At 39.0% G+C, this 27,428-nt stretch overlaps 1 protein-coding gene across 6 annotated transcripts in view; it reads left to right on the top strand.

Moving 5' to 3' along the window:
* Window positions 1–4,356: 4,356 nt before the first annotated feature.
* Window positions 4,357–27,428, top strand: part of ZNF148 (zinc finger protein 148) — a 103,892-nt gene continuing 80,820 nt past the window's right edge. For 2 of the 6 annotated variants that reach the window (XM_081030146.1, XM_081030151.1), the window contains exon 1: window positions 4,357–4,622. The gene's annotated coding sequence lies outside the window, so the exon portion shown is untranslated. Of the gene's footprint in view, window positions 4,623–4,906; window positions 5,482–17,527; window positions 17,684–27,428 lie in introns of those variants that run through there. The other 4 variants (XM_081030147.1, XM_081030148.1, XM_081030150.1 and 1 more) reach the window with 4 other exon arrangements.

Below are 27,428 nucleotides of genomic sequence, written 5' to 3'. Positions count from 1 at the left end.
AACTGAAACTTCATACCCATTGAAGAACAACTCTCCATTTCCCCCACCCCCCATTTCTTGGAAACCGTTATTGTATTCTCTGCTTCTATGAGTTTGACTATTTTAGATAGCTCATATAAGTGGAATCATGCAGTGTTTGTCTTGCTGTGACTGGCTTGTTTCACTTAGCACAATGTCCTCCAGGTCCATGTAGGTTGTCACAAATGGCAGGATTTCCTTCCTTTTAAAGGCTGAATAATATTCCATTGTATGTACACGCCACATTTTTTTTTATCTGTTCATCTGTTGATGGCATTTGTTTCCATAGCTTGGTCATTAATTTTAGACTATATCAATGATCTGGAAGTAGCCTTCAGATGTGAAGCAGGAACCCAGGGGGAGGCGCCAGGGAAAGATGGCGCACTGGAATAGGAAAGGCCATTGTTTCCTGGGTTCAGTAGAAATGACACAATGTGGAGGCAGGCTCCTGTGGCCAGTCTCTGACAAGGCTATGAATTTAGAGCTTTGCAAAAAGAAGCCCAGTTTCTCCTGAAGGACAAATGGCTCATGCTGCAGGGAACCACATGGGTAAACAAGATAGTACTTTCACATACTTCCGAGCTTGAGAGTTCTAGGACGCTTGAAAGATGGTTAGAAGGTTCTGAAGACCTGATGAAGTCTTTAGGAACTAAGAGATGGAAGTGCATTCCTCTCCTAAAGACCAAGGGCCAAGAATGTAGAGAACCCATTCCAGAGACAGAGAAGAGGGAAGAGCCTCTGAGAGGACCTGAGAATCCCACTAATCCGAGCAGTGGTGCCAACCTCTATGGGTTAGGGCACATCATATAGGATAGATGGGTGGCTGCAGGCTGAATCTGCCCCTCACACGATTTGTCTGACATGCTTTCCTGTTTTAAAGAAATGAAATTAGTTGCCAATGTTCATATTAGGGCAAGCTCACCTAATAATTTGGATTCCTGATTTTTCTTGATTTCCTAATCTTCATATTTCCACTTGGAAATCACCAGCTGGTCATGAGTAGAGGCTAATCCCTTTAGACTGGTTTGAGCTCTCTGGCTTTTCAGTCCCTTTTACTGACCATTGTCTTTACATCTGGCCTGCTTCACTTATTCATGTTACCTGCTTGGCTTGTTGGGCATTTAAGTTTGCCACCTGTGGACTGCATCCTGAGTAGCTTAATGTATATCAGCCCCCCCACTCCCCACCAAACATTTCTAGGCCCACTTAACAGATGTTTCCTGGAGCCATCTCAAAGACGGTGTCAAGAAAGACATAAGCTATATAAACTTACCATTTCAAAAAACTTTATAACTTACCCATGAGAGCTGTGTGTTTTTTTTTTACAGTGATATATAATAAAATCCTTCAACAAAAGAGGCCTGTGAGCTTGTTTAAAAGCACACCAAGGAAGGAGAGAGAGCATGCCTCCTATTCCCCTTTTTAAAAGAGAAAGAACCATACCACTACATATTTATTAAAACAGCTAACATAAAAAAGGGTGATAATACCAAGTGTTGGTGAGGATGGGGAGAAAGGGGAGCAACTGTATCTCATATACATTGTTGGTGGGAATGTAAAATGATACAGCTACTCTGGAAAATAGTTTGGCAGTTTCTTAAATATGCATCAGTCATTCTCTTAGGCATTTCTCCCAGATAAATAAAAACTTAAGTTCACACAACAGCTTATACAGGCATACTTTGTTTTATTGTACTTCACTTTATTGCACTTCACTGATGTTGCATTTTTCACAAATTGAAGGTGAGACCCTCCACCAGCAAAAAGATTATGACTCACTTTATTGCAGTGGTCTGGAACCTAACTTGTAATATATCTGAGGTATATTGTACACAAATGTTCATAGCAGTTTTATCTGTAACAGCAAAAAAATTAGAAACAACCAAAATGTACCTTACCTGGGGAATGGATGAATAAACCCTGATATATTCATCCAATGGAATACTACTCAGCAATAAAAAGGAATGAACATTGTTGATACCTGCAACAACCTGGCTGGAACTCGAGAGTATTATGTTTATGTAAAAACATCAATCTCAAAAGGTTACATGCTGTATGATTCCATTTACATAACTTCTTTTTTTTCTTTTTTGTACACAGAATGCTTCAAGAATTTGCAGGTCATCCTTGCACAGGGGCCATGCTAATCTTCTCTGTATTGTTCCAATTTTAGTATATGTGCTGCCGAAGTGAGCAGTATATAACATTCTAGAAATCACAAAACTGTAGAGATAGAAAACAGATTAATGGTTACTAGGGGTCAGGGATGGGGTAGGGGGGTGGGATGAGAGGTGGATTTGCAAATACAAAAAGCTAGCAGGAGAAAATTCTTTTGTGGTGATGGAATAGTTCTGCATCTTTGTTGTAGTGGTTACATGAATGTACACATGGAATAAAATTGCATTTACACACGAATGCAGCTTTTTAAAAAATGGTAAAAACAAAGTAAATTCTGTAGTCTAGTTAATGGTAATGTACCATTGTCAATTTCCTGATTTTTAATATTTTAATAAAATTTTGTCATCATTGGGGGAAGCTAGGTGAAGGGTAAATGGGACTTGGTACTATATTTGCAACTTGTGACTCTAATTATTTAGGAATAAAATTTAAAAAAAAAGGAAAGGAAAATAGGCTGAATGCCTAAGGGGGTGTTTGGGGAGGTGAGCAAGAGGAGCATGGAGAGGCAAACTAGGGCTGAGAAGTATCTATAGACGTTTAACCTACAAAAGGCTTAAATTTACTCCCCCATTATCAGTTCTGCTGTCACTACGTCTATAGTGCTCTTTATTCTGCTCATGTTAAAGTTGTTTCTCTGTTTTGTAGTTACAGTGTTGAGCAAAGAACTAGCTCTATTCCTAATGGCAAACTAATCAATCTTAGCCCATTGAGTGTAGTCTCCAGGACGTCAGCACTTTTCAGTTATTAGTTTTCCTATTACCTAATATTCAGAATCTGCTTCTTTGCTGTCAGAAGTATTTTTTTTATTTTAGCATCTCTGAGTTTGATGCCATTGCAGATGCTAGAAGTTGCCAGAAGGCTGTCCTCCAGATAAGTCTCTTGCTCCAGCTTGTATCACTGTTTGTTGCAATTAGCATTCAGAATATGCACTGTCATCTTATTAAAATTTATGTTTTTTAATGGAAAAAGCCCATGGAGAGTTGATTGTGGTGCTGTGGCTTACCCTTGCTCTTCTTAGTTACCTGTGTCTAAATTAAGCTGAACTTCGGGGCCTCAGCTATTTCTAAACAGGCATCACGATTTACTAAGGTTAATGCCTGGGGGAACATTAACCTTGCAGACACTAATCTAATTCAGTGCCATCACAAGTGCATAATTTGGGACTTTGGAATTTCGCCAAAAAGCACTAGTCAAATGAACATTCAGTTGGCAAGGGGTGGGAAAGTGGGTGTGGACAGGAACTCCAGAAATGGTTAGATATTTTAACACCTTTCCTTTCCCTCTCCCCTCGGAGGTTAAGTATTATTTAAGTATGTTGAAGCAGAGACACTAAATAAGGGTTTCCGTCCCATTGTAAGTTGGATGCTCATAATCGTTCAACATTTACAGAGCGTCTTTTCTGTCACATGTCTGACCTTGCAGTAGGGTCGGGACACAAAGATGAGTAACTGTATGCACAAACACCTCGGGGTGCCTAATAAATGTTAGCTCAATGGCACCATTAAGGTCACAATTGGGCTATGGTCACTTGCAGGATCCCCAAAGGAGGAGACATAATTGTGCAATGCTAGCTTTCCATAGAGCATTACCAAGTCCTTGCCGTATAGACCGAGTTTGGGCCCCAGGTGAGGTGAGCGGGAAACACCAGGTAAAACCCTGCGCACAGCGTCCAGGGCGGGACCTCTCGATCCTGCTCCGCGCTCACACCTTGCGACTCAGTTTGCAGACACTAACGGGGTTTGCCAGTTTCAAGGGCGCAGGGCCGCCGCTTCCGGGAGAGGCGGTGGAGGGCTAGGTAAGAGAGGAGAAACGAAAAAGCCAAGAAATTCCGGCAGATAGCCTTTCACCCATGTCCCCGTCCCTTCCTTTTCCCCGGGCCTGAAACACACACGAGCCCTAAGTCCTCCACTTCTCAAAACGGTAGGCACTGATGACGGCTGATGGCGGACCCCCACTCAAAGAGGTTCCCGATCTTTTTCAAACTGCTATCCTTTCAGGCCCAGCCAGGGGGACCTGCAGCTCGGGCCAGCTTCCCCGGCCACGTTGGGCAGATGACACGCAGGCGCCGAGCTCGAAGCCACGCTGGGTCTTCCCAGCCGGGTCGCGGGGCGGGGAGGGCGGGCGCCGCGGAGCGCTTCCCGTGTGCGGGCTTCCCATAATGCCCCGCGCCGGCAGTGGCGGCGACCGCGGCGACGCTCTAGCCGCGGCATGTCTGCGTCTCGACTGCTCTGGGAGGAGGAAGAGAAGGAGGAAGAGGAGGAGGAGGGGGAGGAAGAGGAGAAAGGCGTAGGGGTGGGAGCTGTTGCCGAAGCTGCCACAGCAAAAGTTCTCCCCCTTCCCCCCTTCCCCTCTTCTCAAGGCCCCTAGAAAGGCTGGAGCTGCCACCGTCTGCAGTCGGTGACCGCGCGACTCGGCGCTCGCCCGCGGTAAAGCGCTCGGCCTGGCAGGCCCAGGCCCGGGGGAGGGCGGGGGAGGGGGAGGGGGCGGCGCGCGGGGGGAGCGCGCGGCGGTAACGGCTTGACCCCGGGGGGAGTGAGCCGTGGCGAGGCTGGGGGTGACCGGGCGACCGGCGGAGGCCGAGGGAAATGCAGGAGCGGGCTGGGGGACGGGAGGAAGCAGGGCGCGGATGGTGGGCTGGGGGTGTGAGAAGGGATAATGACGGGGGTGGCGGAGGCGAGGAGGCGGCCTCCGAGGCCTGCGCTGGGGGGGTGTCAGGTGGGGACGGAGGGGGGAGGTTTGCACGGGGAGGCCGGGCGGTGCTCGCTGTGGATGTGAAAAGCCTAGGGAGACACCAGGTTTCTGTCCCCCGTGCCTGGTGCAGTGCTTTCTGCACCGCAGGCCTCCGTCACAGTGTTCTTTGGCAGGAGGGAAGGGCAGGGGCTGGAGAAAAGGGAATCCTTGCAGGAAACCTGGTGGGAGTGTGTACCAGGAGAGGCCGGGGGAAGGATCCCGGATAGGTGGAGGAATGCAGGGGGTGGCAGTGGACAAGTTCTTGAGCATTGTGGGGGGTGTGCATTGTGCAGCGACGTTAGGTATATTGTTATGGAAAGAACTGAAATCTTTCCAAAGAAAGGGAAAGAAGGGGTTGCCGTGAATAGGAAGGATGGTGTTAGAAGCGAGACGGAGTGCTAAATATTCTACTAGAGAATATGAAGAGAATGCATGATAGAATAGACAGATGTAGTAGAATTAGTAAATGTCGGGCCAAGGACTAAAGGGTTATTCCAGATGGGCCAGGATGGCCTAGTTCCCAACGTGTTTGGGCTCCTCTGCACGTGACATCTGGTAAGTGTGGGTCCCGGTCGTGGTTGGGGTCACTGAAAATGAGACCTTAGTCTGTAATTTGGTCTGAGACATTTTAGACCCGCACCAGTGAGTGTGAGAATCTCTGAAACAGACCTTAAGAAAACACCTGGCTCACCAGGTATTCTCTAGGCCACCGAGTTTAGATTTTAGCAAATTTCAAGTATCATCATTTACTGGAGGCTGGATGAACACGATCCTTGCAAATGCTGGAGTGGAGATTACTTGATTTGGTGGTTTTCTTCTTTATCGCCCAGCTTAAGTGGTCCAGAACTGGTGCCATATTCAGCTTGGGTTGCACTACACAGGGTGATAATTAATGATGGGGGGTATTCCATGCATGGTGGCCCTTTTTCCGAGGATCCATTTGTAGCTCAAATTAGTCTAATTGGCTGCACTGGTTCCATAACCGGGGCTGGTGGGAGACCTTCAGTCATTCACATTTCCTGAATGTATATTCTCATTGAGGCAAGGTGATATTGAAGAAAATGCATCAGCCTGCAAAGTGTGGCCAGCAGAATGAAGGATCTAGAATATCTGTTTTGGTCTTAGGTTGCAAAGCCGGGACTGGTTGCCTTGAGGTCTAGGGGAACTTGAAGAGACCGGATTTATTTTTTATTAGCATTTTTGTGTCAGGAAATGAACCAAGGCCTGCTGGATTTGCTGAGTTCACACCAGACCAGATTTCCAAGAGGGAACTGTAGGCTAGGAGCATACTCTTAAAATTTTATTCACTCTTTGAATCAGCTTTTTTCACCTGAAAATTGGTTATTAAAGATTTGTATACACGCTACATTGTAATGTTAATTCAAATGAGGAGAGAGTAGTATGAAAAATCTTTTTATAGAAATGTAAGGTGAGGGGATTAATGAATGAGATGGAAAGATGGGTATTCATTTAGCGAATATCTCTAAAGGAGGATGATAATTTAGCATTAGAGTAGAGACGGGCTTCTATTAAAATTTTTCTCAGCAATAATCCAGGATTATTTTTAAAAAACTGGAAAACATTTTATGTCAGTACAATGTGTATAACTCGGATGTTCCAATATATTGCATGGTAGGAGGTACCCATTTTTGTTGTCATCACGGTGTGAGAAGGTCTGTTTTTCTTCCCCTCCCCTGCACTCTATATTATCAGGTCTTTAATTTTTGTAAGTTTATGGATTTAAATATAGCATGTCATTATTGTTTTTCTTCCCTTTTAAATTATAGGAAACAATACATGTAAATAATTGAAAAATAAAATTATACTGAGGGAGCTTATCTTGAAAAGCAGTAGCCCCTGTCTCATCTCTTCAGTTGCAGCCCCACTTGCCAGTCTACTACTTCTAAGCATTAATTTTTGTAGTTTTTACTAGGCTTTTCTCCAGGTCTGCAAATAATCTGAATGCACTATTATTTCTTGATTGATCAAAATGACGGTATGAAGAAGTCAAGACTTCGCAGTGAATGGAAAGGATTTGTGTCACCGGCATTATCTCCTTTCTGCCTCTCCTTTCCAACCTTTGGTAGTTACTGTTTTATTCAATGTCTTTATATCTTGAAGTAATATGCTTAAAGAGAAAGCCTTTAAAATTAGACTGGAAATACTGGGTGAGATGATAAAGGGAAGTTTGTTGGATGGACCTATATAAGAAAGACTAGATTGTAGGAAACATGTCTTTGCAGCATAAGTGTTTTCTAGTTAGCAATGAGGAAGAGTTGCTTGGCAATGATAGTTCATCTTCGAGTTATTTACCAGGTCAACTGTGTAGTATTCTTTTGACAGTCTTCTGGAGAGTTTTAGTGTGGGGAATCTGGGAATGGATTAAAATGACCCTTAATTGTTCTTTCCAGGCTTCTGTGGCATTATGTTTTTAGGAAGGAATGGATTAACATGGATATGTATTTTTTTGTGGAGAGATGGGTGGGGAAATGTGCTACGAGGAGGAGGATGGTGAAGGATAGGCTATGACGGAGATGGTGATCATTTTGTAGGCGGCTGTAGAAAAGATAAAGAATTATGAGGACACTTGGATAGAGTTGGTGTGAAGAGAGATTTAAATTACAGTGGTGAGACTGTGATTTGTGGCAGTTATAAGGAAATCAGCGTATTAAGCCACAAATATGGTGGTAATACGGTGGGAAAGGTATACCGCTCATGTATTACGATAGAGTCCTGAAATACTGTTTTTTGTTGTTTGTGTCTCGGGTGCAGCATCACCAAGTCAGTGTGACTGTGATTGAGAGGATAGAAAGATGTCACTCTTGTTTGAGGAAGTCTTATTTAAGTAATCCCACCCCTTGAGAATCTTCCTTACTTTGAATAAAAACAACGGCTCATGGGTAGATTACATACTGCTAAATGGTGTCTTTGCTTATGGGCATTATTCTCTTTTTGTTTTGCAAATGGTGGCTAGATTGTAACCTCTTCTAGAGATGAGACTTGAATCTCTAGGGACACTCACAACAGTTTGATTCTTCAGTGCTTAATAAATACCTGTTGAATGACTGATAGAAAGTAGTGTTCACTGCTTTAGTGATAATTGGGGGAATGTGTGAAATTGCTGAGTACTATGGGGTTGTTGCAGACAAAATGTGTGTGAGTGAGTGTGGGAGGGAGGGAGGGAGGGAGGGAGGGAGGGAGAGAGAGAGAGAGAGAGAGAGAGAGAGAGAGAGAGGATATCCAACTGGAGGGAAGGCTTTTAGATTTAAGAGAAGACAGAAGGGAGCTATACCAGTTGCAAAAACATCACAGGTGTGGGACCAAAGGTTCTCTTATGATCTGAGGCTAGTTTCGTTTGAGTAAATCTGGTCTGGAGCTGGGGCTGGTTTAATTTGGATTTTCTTACCTCAGGCCTACAGGACTGCTTAGAGATTTTTAGCTGTTTTAAGAATATGTCTGATTTGATTTGATTCATTTTTAAGATAAGAAAAATGTGTTCAATGAAGTTCTACCTTGAAGGAATTTATAATATTTATATTCTTTTAAGGGGAGAAAGGCAGTCTTGAGTAAATCCAGTAACAATGTAAGACTTCAGAAAATTGTTTTTTTTAAACAAATATCAAAAGTTGTACCTTTGATGAGAATTTTTGTATTTTGGTAGTCATTTTCAAAGTAGTGTTCAGAACTTTTTTGGAACACTGTTCCTGAATGACCTTATTGAGTATCTGCTGTGTGCTGTGGGAGTGGGGAGCCTATAAAGACGAGTAAAACAGTCCCTATCCTCTAGGACTTCATAATCCCTCTAGGATGGCACAGTTACAAACAACACAGGGCATAATGTCGTTCTGAATAGTCTCGTTGATGACAAATCATTTTAGCATGAAAGATTTGATTTTTAGAAATGCTGAAGATCTGTTGATATCAAGTAGACTGATTAAGAATAGTTTTGGTTTAAATTCACTTAGTGACTGAAATGGGAATGATTTTTTTGTTTGACTTATTAACTGACTTTGGAAAACATTCCCAGAGAGGAAGTTGGAAATATTTTGAACTCAGGTGACAGTTCACATGTAGTTAGTTAGGCGCTAAGATTAATGTTGGTTAAATGCATCAGATGGTCGGATGGAGGGAATAAATAACTGATAGCCTCCCAAGGTAAATATTTTAAAGAGTACCACGCTGATTTTAATATGTAAATAAATTTTGGTATGTTAATAGTTTCATTACTGTGAACAAGAGAGTTTATGAGTAAGTCCCAAATGAGTTTTACAGATAGTGAAGTGCTTTAGAAGCTCAGGGAATGGAGAAATGAACATTGGCTAAGGTTTGGGGAAAGGATTTCAGTGTACCATACTTCAGCTGGATATTTGAAAGGATTCCTTAGGGATCTCAGGAGAGGAACTAAATTGCTCCAAATTTCTCTTGCAGCCCTAGAATGAACCTAGAGTCCTGGTCTATTTTTGTCTGAATGCTTTCTGCCTATTTCATTTTCGCTACTCCTCCTGGTTTGTTCCTTTTCAAATCCACCTTTGCTGGGTAGATTTTTGAGCCCTTTAGAACAACTGGGGTAGGGGGTGGAGTGTCTATTTCCATCTATATCTAGTGTAACTTTTAGTTTTTCCTTTTTTGAGTCTGTACCCCACAATTTCTTGGTCTCTGTGAGTGAAGAGCGTGAGTCAACTTGGCTCTGTTATTCTGGCATCTTCCTGCATGCTTTTCTGAAAGCTGCTTTCTGAATTACAGAACAGAATAGAAAATTGAGGGCATATGTCCAGTAGACACATCCTTGTTGAATAAATGAATGGAGAAGAAGTATCTGAGATAATTTAGGAAATCTAAATTATCTTTATGTTTTCTCTTCAATTTATTTATTTGTAACCAGTCTTTTTCTACAAAGGATTTAATGGTGCTGCTAAGTATATGTACATGAATTGAAATAATTGAGGAAGTGTAATTGAAAATGAAAGAAAAATCTATTTAAAGAATATAAGATCTATACCTGAAACTGACATAAAATAATACTGAATGTCAACTGTATTGAAAAAAACATTACAGGGATGTAAAGTACGGCATAGGGAATACAGTCAATAATGTAATAACTATGCGCAGTGTCAGATGGATAATAGACTTACTGGGGTGATCACTTTGTGGGGTATATAAATATCTAATTACTGTGTTTTGTACACCTAAAACTAATGTAATATTGTATGTGAACGGTAATTGAAAAATACATTTTTTAAAATTAAAAAGTATAAGATCTGTCGTTATGGATGTTAGAAAACTAGGAGTAAAGTGAAAGCTAAGCAGATGGAGAAGAAAAGGTGCGATCCGATAGAAAGTATGATTCTGAAAGAAGAAAAAGATTAATATAAGTTATGTTTAGAGGAAAGCAAGAGAAGATTGAAGGTAACGCAGATTATTTGAAGTTGCTATTTTGGGGAGGAAGATGGTAGACTATTTGAAGGATAAGTGTTAACAGAAGTTGGAATGTAGTAAGAATTACTTATGTTGATTTATACCCGGTTTCATAAAATGATGGGATGAGTTTTTTTAGTCCACAGATAATGCCCTCTCTCTGTATGCAAAAGCATTGTTAGATGCAGTCAGGAATAAATCCTTTGAAATTTATATTCTAATAAGGGAGCTGCATTTGTGCACAAATACCGTGTTTCCCGGAAAATAAGACCCAGCCGGACCATCAGCTCTAATGCGTCTTTTGGAGCAAATTAATATAAGATTTGGTCTTATTTTACTATAAGACTGGTCTTACATTATAGTAAAATAAGACCAGGTCTTATATTAATATCTTTGCTCCAAAAGATGCATTAGAGCTGATGGTCCGGCTAGGTCTTATTTTCCGGGAAACACGGTAACTACACTATGATCACAAATGTATCATAAGAAAATACCGAATGTTAAAAGGGAGTAAAAACATTTGACTAAGGGAAAACCTGTGACTGCATTTTAGCTAGTCTTTGAAGGGATGGATAGGATCCCAACTGGCAGAAATTACTGGAAAGAGCATTCCCCCATGAAGGATCAGTAAAAGCAAAGGTTTGTAGGTGAGAAGCCACGGATATATAGAGAATAATAGTAAGTTAAGTTTTTTAGTAGAATAGTAAGGTAAGCTTTTTACTGTGACCCACGGTAAGAATGGATGTTACATCTTCACCTGATATGTGCATGTGTGAATGTTTGTGTGTACATGTAAAACAGCAAGTTTCTGTAACTATAACAGTCCTTACCATGTTGGATGTTCTTAGATGTTTTCTATTCTTTTTGTCTAAAAAAAAAATTGAAAGATTACTGTCACTCATTAAACTGATTTCAGGACTAACTAAATTGATCACATCCTGTGGTTTGGAAGATAGAGTTCATGAATAGGTCATAATATGATACAAGGTAGAAAGAGAGTCATTTGGGGCTGGGTAGAAAATGGATGGCCTTGAAAGCTGAATTCAGTAGTTTGTATTTGATAGGACGTGGTGTTGTGCTTGGTAAGCAAATAGAAGCTGGATTTAAGTATTGGCCTTTCTGTTTACCCACGCTATGATTATGGAAAGAATTCCTTCCTTTCTGAGACTCAGTTTCTCATCAGGAAATTGATAATCATTATACTGTGTGGCAAGGATTTGAGGATTAAAGTATGTTAACATATATGATTGAAGTGTACCTATTGAACTTTTTTGAGAATTGAATCAAGGGCTGTGTATTAGATGACTTAATCTGACAATAGCTAAACCATAAGGATAGGTTGGGGCCAGTGTGGTGGTAGAGTAAGATTGGCAGTGAGAAGCCACGTGAGGAGGCTACTGGAGAGACTAAGAAGGACTCAAATTAGTTTGATAGCAGCCAGATTAGAAATGCAGGGGTGGGATGTGATTAGATGGAGAGTGGAGGGGAAGATGACTGGAAATTTAGAGTTGTGGAAAGATTCAAAAGGCAGCAGCTAAAATTGGGTTACATTTTTTGTGTAGTTTAGTTTTGTTGGACAATTGAGTAGTTTCTATTTTTTATAGGTTGGAGGAGTTTTAACTTGACTCAATATGCAGTGGGGAACTATTTTTGAGTGGGGAAATAAAGTGGGTTTAAGAATACTAATCTGGTGAACTGTTTTTTGTTTTGCAATGAAGAGAACCTAGTAACCAGAAGACAGTTAAAGGCTATGACAAACGTGTGAAGTATCGAGAGTATAAGTTGGGATGGTGGTAGTGGGAATAAAAGGAAAGGGATAGGTACAAGAACTACATCAAAGAAGGATACGAAGGGTATGATGGCAAATGGGCTTTTGGGAAACAGTGGAGAAAAAGTGAACAAGAAAAATTATGGGGAATTCTAGAGTTTTTAACATGGGTGACTGAGAATGGTGGTGCCATTAACAGAAATTATTGGATCAGTTAGCAGAACTGTTTCGGTGGGGAGGAATGGCTACTTGAGTTTTAAGACACATTGACCAGTGTGTGAGGCACCAATAGAAGTATCCAAGGGGAATTCTCCAGTTAGAATTAAAAATATTGGATTCAGCTGAGGAAAGCGGTCCAGTAGCGATTTGGGAATATATACATAGACTTGATAATTGAAGCTACTAATTCTGGATTTGGTAGAGCGCTGATGGTTATGAAAATATTTGGACTGATAATTGAGCTGTTAATTGAAGCAATAATTGAAGAACGCAGTTAAAAAGAAGTCATATTCTAATGCCTCAGGAATAAATTAGATTGAGCCAGAGGATGATGGTTTAAAGATTATTTTTGGGAGCTGGGGGAAGATAATCATCGAACAAATGATAAACATAATCACTGCAGATGCAGTGGTGAGAGGTGAGATGTCAGGGGGAGGGAATTAGAGAAAACTCCAGGACAGAACTTGGGAAAACACCCACTTTTGGGCTAAGAAGAGGACCAGAAGTCATTGGAGACTGAAGAAGCAACTAGAAAGACCAGAGTAGAATTGTGTGGGACAGTGACATAAACCAAAGGAGGTAGTTCTTCACTGCCAAAGAGGATAAAGAGTTGGGTGGTGGTGGGTCATAGGTTTAGTACATTGAGTTGTTTTTTTGGTTTTCAAGAACCATTCAGAGACCAGAACGCATGGGGGTAAAGAACTTAGTTGACTGGGAGAATATGGGAGCATTGACTGTAGGAATTGTATTAAGAAATTTATTTTAAGAAGGAGGAACAACTCTTTTTCTAAAACGGGAGGCAATAAGTAACAGATGGATGAAGATACAGAATTTTGGAAGCTGTAAAGAGGATCTGAGAACAGGTGGAGAAGCTGTGATTTGAGGGAATTTTATGGACTAGATTGATGGGATTAATGAGTTGAATTAGTCAATGAGATGAGAGCTGTGTTTAGAATAAATCAGTTGTAGACAATTTCATAGCTTTTTGGTGGTGCTTAACACTCAATGGTGTGGGTGGGTGTGGAGAAAACAGATGGTGAAGATTATCATTGGGGAGATACATGGTGAATATAATGGAAAGTCATCATATGCTGGAGAGGACTGTATGAAAATGGGCGACGGACAAATTTAAATTGTGTAGGGAGACAAAGGAACCTAAAAGGAGGTGAAGAGCAGGTGTAGAACTAGAAAATAAAGTAGTTGTGGATTAAAAAAATAAAGGGTTTCTGAAGTTACAGTCCTAGTGGTACAGCACTTTCAATTATGACCTATTTTCAGTATATATTCATGGGTGGCTGAAGTACTGATGAAGGTTTTAAGAGTTGAGGAAGGTTAGGATGTAGAAAGTTCTTCAGTATCATTTTTTGAAGTCACTGAGAATAATGGCTGACTACGGGACAAAATAGAATTGAAATCTTTGAGGAAGGAAGATGGGAGGGTATTCTGGAGCTTGGTAGATGTTGCTGATGGAATGATTTGAATAATGTGAACTGCAAAGAGATTCTTTTAGTGATAGAGAACAGTGGGAGTGTCCCTGGGGTGCAGGAAGCAGTTGGTCCTTTCATCAAGCTGAAGGAGTAGGAGAAGGGATAGCTGAGTCATGAGAGAAGCAGGTGGTCCAGGAAAAGCTAAGCTTGAGTTAAGATGAGGTGGCCGCAACAGTCCAGGCAAGAGATGACAGTGATCTGAATCCTTGTGGCATTGGGATGGTGATAAATAGATGAATTTGTTACATTCACCCGTTATTTCAATTTCTTTATAAATAAATTGTACTTTCAAAATCATAACCATATGTAACATACATATGATATAAGTTCAACTGAGAGATCTGTGTATTAGAAATGAGACAATGAAACAAAGTATGAGGTGGAGGGGTACTAACATGAAAGGCAACGGAAGACCTGGGGTATTTGTTGGCAAAGAACATGGACCAGCTGATAGAAGCTAGTAAATGGATAAAATGGAAATGAATGGAGGAGGCTGGAGTTACCTGACTAGGAATAAGAAGAAGCTGAAGAAGACAGTGAGTAACTTTAGGAGAGAAAATATGGAGAAAACATAATGCTACCTAGGAAATAATGCCAGGAGCCTATTCCTTCTCTGTGCAGTCAGGTTAGTCCTCGCCACCCGTGATGTTGTAAAGGTGATAGGACATCATGCATAGCTTTTTTCTGTTTGTTTTAAAAAGGCATAAATGATAGAGACATTGAGATCTTTGGTCTCTGCTTGAGTGCCTCAAAACCACATCAAACTTATTTACAAAAAGTGTGTGGTGGTAATTTGTATACGTAAAGAGGTTCAGGTAAAAAGTAGAAAGAATGCTTTGGATGGTAGGTAGGAAGTGTCCTAAGGGATCTAACACAGCCTCTGTAGCTTTCTTTTTTGTCTAAATGATTTTTATCTCATTTCTTTTTTAAATTAAATTTTATTATTAGTTTCAGGTGTACAAAACAATATAATAATTAGACTTTTACACCCCTCTCTAAGTGATAACGGCACCAAGTCTACTACCCCTCTGACAAACATAGCTACTGCAATACCATTGGCTGTATTCCCTGTGCTGTACTTTACATCCTGTGAGTATATATATATATATTTAATTATAGTTGACATTCAATATTATTTTATATTAGTTCCAGGTATACAGTGCAGTGGTTAGGTATTTATATAATCTATGAAGTGATTCCCCCCATAAGTCCAGTAGCCATCTGACACCCTACGTAGTCTTTGCAACATTATTGATTATATTCCCCTTACTGTATTTCACATCCCTATTTTTGACTATTTTGTGATGACCAATTTGTATTTTCTAATCCCTTCACCTTTTCACCCATCCCCCAACTATATCTCACTTCTTCGAGTTCTTAGGAGGCTGGTTTGCTCTGTCTTCTCATTTCGTTTATTACCTGTAGATGGGTGACTTCCAGATACACAGTTCTAAAAATGCTCTCATATTTCTAGTTATTTATCATTTATTGAACATCTCTAAAGGAGCTACTTTGCTAGTTCCAAAACCAAAAAATGGCTGAAACTGAAACACTCTTACTTTTTAAAAATTTTGTTTTGCTTTTAAATCTTGGACATTATAACCTCAGGTCTTGAAACATTCATCTTCTTCCATTGATGATATTTAAGGCCTAGACTATTTTTTGGCTTGTGTTTCTGCTCTCAAAACTTTTTGCTTGTGCAGCTCTGCAGTCGTATTCATTTATGTCAGACTTTGTTTTCTGTCAGCCTTTCCCTTGTACTAGCAAAGATTTGACTGTCAAGGGCTTACCTTAACTGTGGTTTATGAGATTCTCTATCAGTGCCTTGCTGTGGTCCTGGCAGCTGACGTTTTAAATCAGTAAGGGACCAATGCTGTATGTTTCAAACCCTTTGTATTTGCATTATATTCCTTACGTGATTAACTGACTGAGCAAAGAATACTTTTTGACCCTCTCTGTTCAGATCAGGATTTTTGATGTTACCCCATGTTTCGGAGAGAGTGTATTTGGTGGCAGAGAGAACAATATGACAAGGTACAAAATACATCATAGTATTGGTGTTCCATCCTGGTGCATTTTTGCTTCAGGATGACTTCCAGAATCTAGCCCTGGGTCATTCATCAATTTTCCCCCTCCCTTTGGCATTTAGTCAGTCAACCAGATTTAATAATGAAGAGCCTGTGGAGACCCAGAGCTTTGAAAGCCTAAGAGGGCCCAGGGTCGTCATTTTGCCCATCTCACATCTTTGCTGTAACCTGCCTGATTTGGTCTAGAATTACTTCCAGGACCAGCTTACAGGACCAGACATAGCTTGGGCCTTGGTGTGTAGGGATATGTTCTGAATATTTGAGTGAATTGTTTGGGTTAGTTAGACTAATAATGCATATCCTAAGGAAGGTGTTGGGAATGATATAGTAGAAATGGAGAGAGTATGTCTTAAATGATAATTACATTAATTTAACATAGATAAGTGACTTCACAACATAGTGGGTTGGATGCCTGAAAATCCTGGTTGGCATGGAGTTTTCCTTGTAAATTTGAGAAGAGCAATGTCCAAGAGATTAGAACGAAACACACACTTCATGTTTTGCAAGGTCCTGTATATGTGTGCTTATCAACACACATCTGCTTGTTATAGATACATATTATATTTTGGTAGTTGTGTTAATTTGATTAGGTTCTATAATTAGTCTGTAGGGAAATGAGCATGGTAGTCTTGAGTTATGGTGATTCAGATGAATTGGTAGGGAATATTTGAAAAGATTGTCAGGTTATTGGGGGTATGTTTAAATGGATTTTTCAGTGACTGGTGGCCTCTCTGAAAATAGGTTCACAAAATTGGAGGGCAATTGGGCAAAATTTTGTGTTAAGTGGGAGAGTTAGCTTTCAGGGAATGACGGAATAGACAAAAAATGCAGTGTTTGAGAAAGTAATTTATGAATTATTTGGTAGGAGCTGATAAAAATTATAAACGTGGAGAGGTTTTGAATAGGTAAGTGGGAGATGGAAGGGATTTATTAGGAAGCTTGTTACTATTAGAAAAGTAAATTTCAAAAGTAAAATTGGAAAGATGGTTCAGGGAAAGTATTCTTTTGGGAAAATGCAGTTCTTGGGTTAAAAACAAAGCAAGGGCAAACTAAAACGAGTAAATTAAGGTGTGGAGAACAGTAAGAAGAAGGCTTAAGGAAGAGGTTACAGAAAGAGATTTCTTATTGTTAACTATTGTGTTGGATTCTACTTTTGATTAGTGTGGTTCAGTAAGGAAAGGGGCTTAAATTTCCCATGGTTTGTAAGGGTGGGGAATTTTACCGAGGGTAATTAAGCATAATAGTTTTATTTCTTGAGAAACCCGGGACGTAGGGAGCCCCGGCCGGATCCGGTGGCCCCACGGGAGGGATTTCGCCGGCGCTCGGCTCGGCCGGCGGCGCGGAGGCGCGCGGGTGCTGGGCCCGGAGGCGCGCGGGTGCTGGGCCCGGAGCCGCCGCGCTGCCGCCGGCCTCGTCCGCGAGCGGGCGGAGCGGGGCCGGGGGGCCGGGGGCCGGGGGCCCCGGGGGCCGCGGGGGCCGGGGGCCGCGCACCCTCCGCGCAGCGCCGGTGAGTGAGCAGGCCCGGCGCCGCGCGGGGGGGCCGGGGGAGGAGCGTCCCCGCGCGCACCGACGCTCCGCACGCGGCTCTCGAGTCTCCCTTTTGTTGTGTGTGCGTGTGAGTGCGCGCCGGCGGTGCGCCTGTGTGCAGCAGGCGGCGGGGGGCGCGGAGGGGCCGGCGCCTTTCCTGCCTCGGCGGGCGGCGGGGCCTCCCAGACACCGGGCTTCCGGGTCGGGGCCGCGGCGCGTCAGGGCCCCCGGCCCCCGGCGGGGTGGCAAACTTTGTGAGTGGCTTCCCGGCAGCTGACAAGTGTCTGCCTGACAGCGGGGGCCGCCGAACGTCAATTGACACCCCTTTTGCCTCCTAACCCTGCTTTTTTCCAAATCTCCTGTTTGGATTGCCTTGTGTTTACAGTTTTATGATATGCGAAAAGGTCAGATGGGTAACTTGGGCTGTTGGACAGTTTTTTTACTTGGTATCAAGAGCAAACAACGTACGCCGGCATTCGCGTGTTGGTTGCGCTAGTAAAACCTGCAAGTTTAGTGGTAAGCGCAGCCCTAAGGCCTTTGCAGATTTTGGCTGTGGGGCAGACTTTTGCCTTTCAGACTCTGTGAAGCACGTCTTTACAGTGCCAGGAAAGAACTTCTTGTGTAGTAGACTAAAAGCTAGATAAAGTTAGGAAGTGCAAAATTAACGCCCTTCCCAAGAGCTTGAATTAAAACAGCTTTTTTTTGGCTTTACATAATAATTCTGATTGATGTAGTTTGCATATAGTTTTGCAAAATCGGGCATGTCGATTTAAAAAAGCATTTATTTTGTAGAGGGCAGTGGTAAAGGCACCACACAGTTTTGAAATTTCAAGTATGTTAAATGTTGCTATAAATAAAATCCTATTCAGATTTTTAGATTTAATAAATCTAAAAATACGTTTGCAGTTGTGCTTTGGGTGCAGGAGGAAGTCCTGGGTTTCTCAGTGCATGTTTCTGGGCAGATTTTCAGTATTGTCAGCATGATACGGGTATAGAACCTTAACCTGAGTGAATAATTTGCTTGAGATTACCAGTCTGTTTTGCAGCTGGGAATAGCCTCTGGGTCTCTTATTCCCAGTCTGGTGACCTATCCAAGAATAGACTAAGGAAACTAGGTATTTGTCGGTTTGATGGAAAATATGGTTGAGTTGATTTTTATAGAGAGTATTAAAGAGCCAAAAAGTGAATGGGTGAATTTTCTGTTGTAGCATTTAAATGTTTCACCACACTGAAGGTCTTTGGCCTTTTTTTTAAATACATAAAGGATTTAAGGATATGCCTTTAGTGTTAACTTTTCATGGCATGTGTAGCATATTTACACTTCATTAAAACAGATTCTTACTGTATTTAACTGTGGGTGGATGAGTTTTTCATGTGGGTATTCTCAGTGGTTAAAGAATAGCAGGTGACTTGAGAATGTTTACTCTCACAAATGCTAGGGAGAAGAATAATTTTGTTGACTTAATTTCTGATTTAAAAACCTTTGGCTTTATTGAGGATGGAACACCTGTAGATTTTCTCCTCAGCTTTTTATACTGTTATTCTCATCATTATTACTATATTAGCTCTGCACAATATTTGGTTAATATGTTTTTCAGTAGGCCTCATTGCAAAAGAGTATTTTTTCTTTTTTATAGTAGGAATATGTGAGTTGCAGTTGAACCTTTTTGTTTTGTTCATTCCTAGCCTTATACCTTTCCTCCTATATCACAAAAACGAAAACAGTCTTTCTTCTTTTTCCTTGCCATCTTCAAAAGAACCCTCGGAAGTTTTAATCTAATATCAGAGTTTCTCCAGCAGAGGTGATTTTTGGAGACATTGTTGGTTGTCACCCGCGGGGATTCTAAGGGTATCTAGTGGGTCTATGCTAAACCTCCTAAAATGCGCCTGAAAACCCCCACAACAAAATTATCCAGTGCACAATGTCAGCAGTGTTGATGTTGAGAAACTCTGATCTAATAATATTCTCCCAAATAATTTAAACCCATAAAAGTTATTTATGATATAATTAACAACATAATTATATATATTGTGTATTTATATAATTATAACATTTATGACATTTCTGTATCACATCTAAATGTTTTCCAAAGATGTCATTGGAATGAGTATGGGTCAAAGGTTATGAAATACAGTTTAGAGCATCATTATATAGAATTTTAAACTGGAGAGACTAACAAGTAGAACCCTTTCAGTATGCAGATAAGGAAACGGAGTTTCAGGGAGAATGTGACTTAACCCAAGGTCCCACAGATAATGCAGAGCTCAGATCTCATTATTTCTATTATAATCTAATTTAAATTAAATTAAATTATTCCTAAGGGAAACGTTATATCATTTTTCCTTGATAAATAAAATAATAAAAATTACATTGTGAGAATCTCAGTATTCAGTGAATTATTGTTACTTTTTCAGATTCACGTGTGTTGAATTCTTCAGCATGGTTTTGTAACCATTGTTTTTTAGCATCCGCTTTTTAAAAATATGTTGAAAACTTTAAAAGGACATAACAAATTTTAAACAAAATTTAAAGTTAATTATGATAGTAGGCATCATTGGGAATGCAAACCCAACTGGAATTGTTAAAATGTCTTACAGTGTCTTGAACTTAGACATCTGATTTGTTGTGAGGACCACAGTAATACTGAGTTACTGCGCTGATGGTAAATCTGTTTTAGCAAGAGCGTTTTCGCTAATTTTAGGAAAAGATGATAGAACTTTCAGGTGACATGAAATATAAATTGGGTATGTATAATAGGTGAAATGTTTTCAAATTAAGCTGTGTTGTCAGAGGAAGAAGTATTCTTGGGGTTCTTACGTTTAAAAATTTTTTCTGTAGTGCTGCTTTTTGTAATACGAGTAAAACTGAGGACAGAAGACCCCATGAGCAAAGATTTCTTCGAAAATTGTTTTATATAAGAAATTTATTTTATAGAAAAAATTTGAAAGGCATATTAGTAAAAAACAATACACTCACCAACTGGGGACGTTGCTGTTAATATATTGATATATATAGTTTTCTTATACCTTCTTCATTAACTTTTTATTATGGAAAAAATTAGGTAGCTAAAAAAATAAGAGTATTAGTGATGAATCTCCATATACCCATGACCTAGCTTCAACAGTTAGCAGTTGATGGCCAGTCGCGTTTCATCTGCACAGGCATACTACCTTGTTTTATTGAGCTTCGCTTCATTGTGCCTCGCAGGTGTTGTGTTTTTTACAAACTGAAGGCAAGAGCCTCCGCCTGCAAAAAGATGACGACTTGCTTTATTGCGATATTCTTTATTGCGGTGGTCTGGAACCCAACCTGCAGTAACTCTGCGGTCTGCCTATACCTCTACCTCTTTCTCCCCTCTCATTATTTAAAAAAAAAAACACCCAAAAAACGAACAAACCTCTATTTTGGAACAACTGTAGACTCACAAGAAGTTGCCCAATTAGTACAGAGTCATGTGTATCCTTTGCCCAGTTTCCCCCCAATGGTGACATCTTACAAAGCTCCAGGAAGACATCAAAACCAGGAAATTGACAATGGTTCATCACTGTTAACTAAAAAGTGGTGAAAGTTAATTTTCACCACTTTTTAAACCTGGATTCATTTTTGTGTGTATAGTTCTATGCAGTTTTTTCCTGTATATATAAATTCGTGTAACTCTCACCTCAGGAAAGATACAGAACTAACTGTTCCGTACCATGAAGAAAACTCCCTTTGCGACTTCTTTGTATTCGCACTTCAACCCCAAACCCCTCCCTGTCCTCTGGCAACCTGTTCTCTATATAGTTTTGTCATTTCAAGAATGGTATGTAATGGTATATTTATTAATATGTACTTTGTTTAACCATTCACCTGTCAAGGGACTTATGGTATATTCACTATTTTGCTATTAAGAATAAAGTGGCTGGGAACATTTAGGGATAAGATTTTGTGTATACTTCTCTGCGATAGAGGGAGCTTCCTGTGTTGTAGGGCGAGGACATGTTTAGTTTTATAAGACACTCCCAAACTTTTCCAGAATGGCTGTACCATTTTACATTCCCACCAGTGTGTGTGGGAGAGCTACTTTTTCTTTGTCCTTGTCAGCATTTGTTATTACCCCTATTTTTTTATTTTAGCTGTTCCTGATATTTCCCCCAAAATAAGACCTAGCGGGACGATCAGCTTTTAATGCATCTTTTGGAGCAAAAATTAATATAAGACCTGGTGTTATATTGTGTTATATTATATTATATCCGGTATTATATTATACCCGGTCTTATAGTTAAATAAGACCGAGTCTTATATTAATTTTTGCTCCAAAAGACATATTAGAACTGATTGTCCGGCTTGGTCTTATTTTCGGGGAAATATGGTAGTGTTATCTTATTGTGGTTTTAGTTTGCATTTCCCTAATGGCCAATGATACTGAACATCTTTATATGTACTTATTTGCTGTCCGTGTGTTTTGCTCATTTTCTAATCAGAATTTTTTTTAACCGTTTAGATTATTTTTTTTAATGTGTTTTTCCAGGACCCATCAGCTCCAAGTCAAGTAGTAGTTTCAGTCTAGTTGTGGAGGGCGCAGCTCATAGTAGCACATGCGGGGATTGAACTGGCAACCTTGTTAAGAGCACCACGCTCTAACCAACTGAGCTAAATGGCTGCCCTTCTGTTTAGTTTTGAGAGTTCTTTATATATTCTAGATACAAGACCTTTGTCAGATATATGGTTTGCAAACGTTTTTCTCTCAGTCTGCAGGTTATGTTTTCATCTTCAACATGGTCTTCCACAGGGCAAATGTTTATTTTATTTGGATGAAGTGTGGTTATTTTATATGGAGTACGCTTTTGGTCCAAGAACCCTTTTTTTTAGGTCCTGAAGGACCTTGCCTGTTTTCTTATAAAAGTTCTCCAGCTTCATGTTTAAATTCATGACCCATTTTGAATTAATTTTTGTATATGGTTGTGAGGTTTAGGTCGAGACTCTTGTTTTTTTTTGTGTGTGGATGTGCACTTGTTCCACCACTATTTTTATTATTTATTTATTTATTTATTTATTTTTGGTTATTTTTATTTTATTTTATTTTTTTTTGTTTTTGTTTTAAATTTGTTTTTTTATTTTTTATTTATTTTTTTAGTTTTATTTTATTTTATTTTTACATCCCTCACACCGTGAACCCCCCTCCCCCCATCCACCACCACCCCGACCTCACACCGAGCCATCACATTATACACATAAAATTATAGTTGGCATTCATTAATGTCCAGCCTCTGGTGTACAATGCCATGACCAGGCATCCACAGCATCCCTGAGGTGGTCTCCCAAACAGGACACATGTCCATCGGACACCCAACAATTTCCCCAAACACTATTGAATAAGTTCCCCAAAGTAATTCTCAAAAAACCCTGAGGCCATCCTGTGGTCACCAGCCGCCCCCCAATCCCTTCCCCCTTCCCCCTATCCCCAACCTCCCCCCCCCCCGCCCATCTAACAACTCTCGGTTTTTTGTGTCCCCAAAACTGTTTCTGATTAGTTCATACACATATTCTTTTCTTTAGATTCCGCATATAAGTGAGATCATATGGTATTTGTCTTTCTCTTTCTGACTTATTTCACTTAACATAATGTTCTCTAGATCCATCCATGTTGTTGCAAATGATAAGATTTCTTTTTTCTTTATGGCTGCTCCACCACTATTTTTAGAAAGGACTATTCTTCCTCCATTGAATTGTTTTTTCTCTATTGACAAAAATCATTTGGGCATGTTTGTGTTGGTCAGTTTTTGGGTTCTGTTTTCTGTTCCCATTGATTGATCTGTGTATTTATTCCTGTCAGTACCACACTGTCTTGATAACTGTAACTGTACAGTAAGTCTTAACATCAGGTAGAGTATTCCTCCCACTTTGTCAAGATGGTTTTAGCTATTGTGTTCCTTTCCTCTTCACATAAATTTTAGCACAATCTTTTCTATGTCTACAAAAAAAACTTGCTAGGATTTTGATAGGAATAGAATAAACCTATAATTCAATTTGGGGAGAATTTATTTAGAGATTTCCAATCCATGACCATGGGATGTCTCTCCATTAATTTAGATCTTCCATGTTATTTTTAAGCAAATTCTCGGCATCATATAGTTTTTCTTAAACAGCTTTATTGGGCTATAAATTACGTGCCATATAATTGACCCATTGAAAGTGTACATTTTAGTTGTTTTTAGTGTATTTACAGAGTTGTGCGTCCATCACCATAATCAGTTTTAGAACATTTTCATCACCTTAAAAAGAAACAATATCTGTTAGCAGTCACTCTCCAGTCCCCTTTGTTCTAGCCACTGACAGCCATGAATTTACTTTCTTGTCTCTCTGGACTTGCCTATTCTGGATATTTCATTTTAATGCAGTCATACAATAAAGTGGTCTTTTATGTCTGGCTTCTTTAACTTAGCATAACGTTACGTGATGTAGCATGTGTCAGGAGTCCATTTCTTTTTATTCTACTGTGTAAATATACCACATTTTGTTTATCTGTTCGTCAGTTGACTGACATGTGGGTTTCCACTTTTTGGCAATTCTGAATAATGCTGCCATTTACATTCACATTTTTATATGAACATTTATGTTCAGTTCACTTGGTTATCTATCTAGGAGTGGAATTGTTGAGTCATATCCTATAAATCATTGCCAAGATCAGTGTCATGAACCTTTCCCTCTTATGTTTTCTTTTAGGAATTTTCATAGTTTTAAGTCTCACGTTCAGTCTTTTATCCATTTTGCGTTTATTTTTGTGTATGGTGTGAGGTAAGGGTCCATTTTCATTCTTTTACATGTGGATTCCAGTTTTCTCAGCACCACTTGTAGAAAAGCCTGTCCTTTCCCCATTGTGTATTCTTGGTACCCTTGTTGAACATCAGTTTCTCTATGTATATGTTGGTCTATTTTTGGACTCTGTTCTCTTTGATTGGTCTGTATGTTTGTCTTTATGCTGGTACTATACTGTTTTAATTGTTGTAGCTTTATAATGTGTTTTGAAACTAGGAAACATGAAACCTCCAGCTTTGTTGTTCTTTAAGATTGTTTTGGTTATTTGAGGTTCTATTTGAATTGTGCTTCTATTTCTGTGAGAAAGGGCATTGGGATTTTGATAGGGATTGCATTGAACCTGTAAATTGCTTTGGGGAGTATGGACAGTTTTTAACAGTCCATGAACATGGGATGTCTTTCCATCTGTGTTTTCTTTCATCAGCGTTTTGTAGTTTCAAATCTTTTGCCCCCTTTGTTAAGTTTATTCCTAAGTACTTTATTCTTTTTGATGCTGTTGTAACAGTTTTAAATTTTGGTGAAGTCAATTTACCTATTTCTGTTTTTCCTTGTACTTTTGGAGTCACATCTAAGAAGGCTGCCTTATCCAGGGTCACAAAGATTTATTTCTATATTTTCTTCTAAAACTTTTATAGCTTTAGTTCTTATATATAGGTGTTTAATCCATTTAGAGTTAATTTTGTATGTGTAATGAGGAAGGGGTCCAACTTCATTTTTTTGCATGTGGATATATGTTGGTCCCAGCACTGTTTGTTGAGAAGCTTTTTTTCTCCACTGCATTGTCTTGGTACTCTGTCAAAAATCATTTGACTGTAAATGTTAGGTATTATTTTCTGGACTCTCAGTTCTGTTCCTTCATCAATATGCCTGTCTGTCTTTCTGTCAGTACCACAGTGTCTTGATTACTGCAGGTTTGTATTTAATTTGAAATCAGGAAGTATGCATCCTCCAACTTTGTTTTTCACTTTTAAGATTGTTTTGGGTATTCTGCGTCCCCTACAATTCCATATGAACATTAGGATCAGTTTGTCAGTTTCTGCAAAAACTTGGTGTTTTGGCATGGGTTGTGTTGAATCTGCAAATCAATTTTGTGAAATATTTTTATCTTAACAATATTAATTTTCCAATCCGTGAATACTATGTCTTGTTTTTAATTTCTTTCAACGATGTTTAACAGTTTTCATGTACAAATCTGGTATCTTTTTTGTTAAATATATTGCTAAGTACTTTATCCTTTTTATGCTATTATAAGTGGCATTGTTTTCTTCACTTTATTGTTGTATTGTTCATTATATATAGAAATACAATTAATTTTTGTATAATGTTCTTGTATTATGCAACTTTGCTGAACTTGTTTATTAGTTCTTGTAGTTTTTTAGTAGATTCGGTATTTTGTATATAAGATCATGTCATCTGCAAATAGAGATAATTTTATCTTTCTTTCCAATGTGAATGCTTTTTATTTCACTTTCTTGCCTAATTCCTCGCTAGAATGTCCAATATGGTATTGAATAGAAATAGTGAAAGTAGTAGACATTTTTGCCTTGTTTCTGATCTTAAGGTGAAAGCATTCAGTATTTCACCATTAAGTATAATGTTAATCTCAGGTTTTTTTCTTAGTCTTCATTAGGTTGAGGAAATTTCCTTCTGCTCTTTAATTTCTTGGGAATTTTTATTGTGTAAGTTTGTTGGATTTCATCACATTTTTCTGGATCTACTGAGATGACCTACAAAACATAAAGGTTTATATCCTTTATTCTATTGATATGGTGTAATAATATATTAGTTGAGTTTTGCATATTAAACCAATTTTGCATTCCCAAGATAAATCCCACTTAGTCTTGGTGCATAATTGTTTTTATGTGTTAGTGAATTTAGTTTGCTAGTATTTTGTTGAGGATTTTTGTGAGCATATTCATAACAGATAATGGCTTTTTGTTTTCTTGTGATATCTTTGTCTTGTTTTAGTATCAGTAATACTGACCTCTTAAAATGAATTGAGAAGTGCTCACTTGTATATTTTTGGGAGGAGTTTGTGAACAGTTGGTAATAATTCTTTATTAAATTTTTGGTAGAACTCCCAGTGGAGCTTTCTGAGCCTAGAAGTTCTTTTCTTGTGGACCTTTTAAATTTAAGAAATTATTTTTCTTTAATGGTAATGAAACTATTTAGATTATGGATTTCATTTTGCTTTAGTTTCAATTGTGTAATTTTGAGAAATGGTCCACTTTATTTTGTGTTGAATTTAAGAGTGAAGTTGTTTTGTACTGTTAACTTATCTTTTTAATTGCTGCAAATCTGTAGTGTTATCTATTTCAATCTTGATATTATATTGGTGATTTGTGTCTTCGCTCTTTTTATTTTTGCTAGTGATGTTAGAGGCTTATACAAATGTTGGCTTCATTGATTTTCCCTATTTCTATTTTCAATTTCATTGATTTCTGCTCTTTATTATTTTCTTCCTATTGTTGCTTTGGGTTTATATTTTGCTTTTCTTTAAATTAAGTTTCTTGGGGCAGGTAATTAACTGATTTGAGATCTTTCCTCATTTCTAATGTAAGCATTTAGTACTATAAATTTTCTTCTAATTACTGCTTTATTTGCATTCCACATATTTTGACATTTTCATTTATTTTTACGTATATATTTTAAAATTTTCTTTGAGATTTCCTTATTGATTCATGGAATTTTTAGAAGTGTATTGTTTTATTCCTGTGTTTAAAGATTTTTCTGTTGTCTTTCTGTTACTGATTTCTAGTTTGAGTCCATTATGGTCAGAATGTACTCTGTATTATTTCAGTTCTTTTAAATTTTTTAAGGTTTGTTTTATGGCTCAAGATATGGTCTGTCTTGGTGAATGTTCCATGGGTGCTTCAGAAGAAGTGTGTATTCTGCTGTTGGGTGGAGTATTCTGTATATGTCAGCTAGACTGTTGGTTGAAAGTGTTATTAGTATGGCCACTCTGCTTTGTTTTAAAAATTGTTACAGCTTTTCCATTCTATTCCTTTCATTGTATGTTGGAATTTCTTGTTGGAAACATATAGTTGCTAACAGGGTGATTATAAAAATCTACCCTGCCAGTCTGTTGATTGGTACTAAGAGCATCTGCATTTAAGGTAATTATTGATATATTAGTGATTAAACCTGCCATTTTGTTTTTTGTTTTCTTTCTTTCTTTTTTTTTTTTTTTTGGTTGTTTT

Source organism: Rhinolophus hipposideros, assembly GCF_964194185.1.
Source record: "Rhinolophus hipposideros genome assembly, chromosome: 2".
Lineage (NCBI taxonomy): Eukaryota > Metazoa > Chordata > Mammalia > Chiroptera > Rhinolophidae > Rhinolophus > Rhinolophus hipposideros.
Note: the sequence above shows the minus strand (reverse complement) of the source record. Positions and strands in the feature narration are given on the sequence as shown.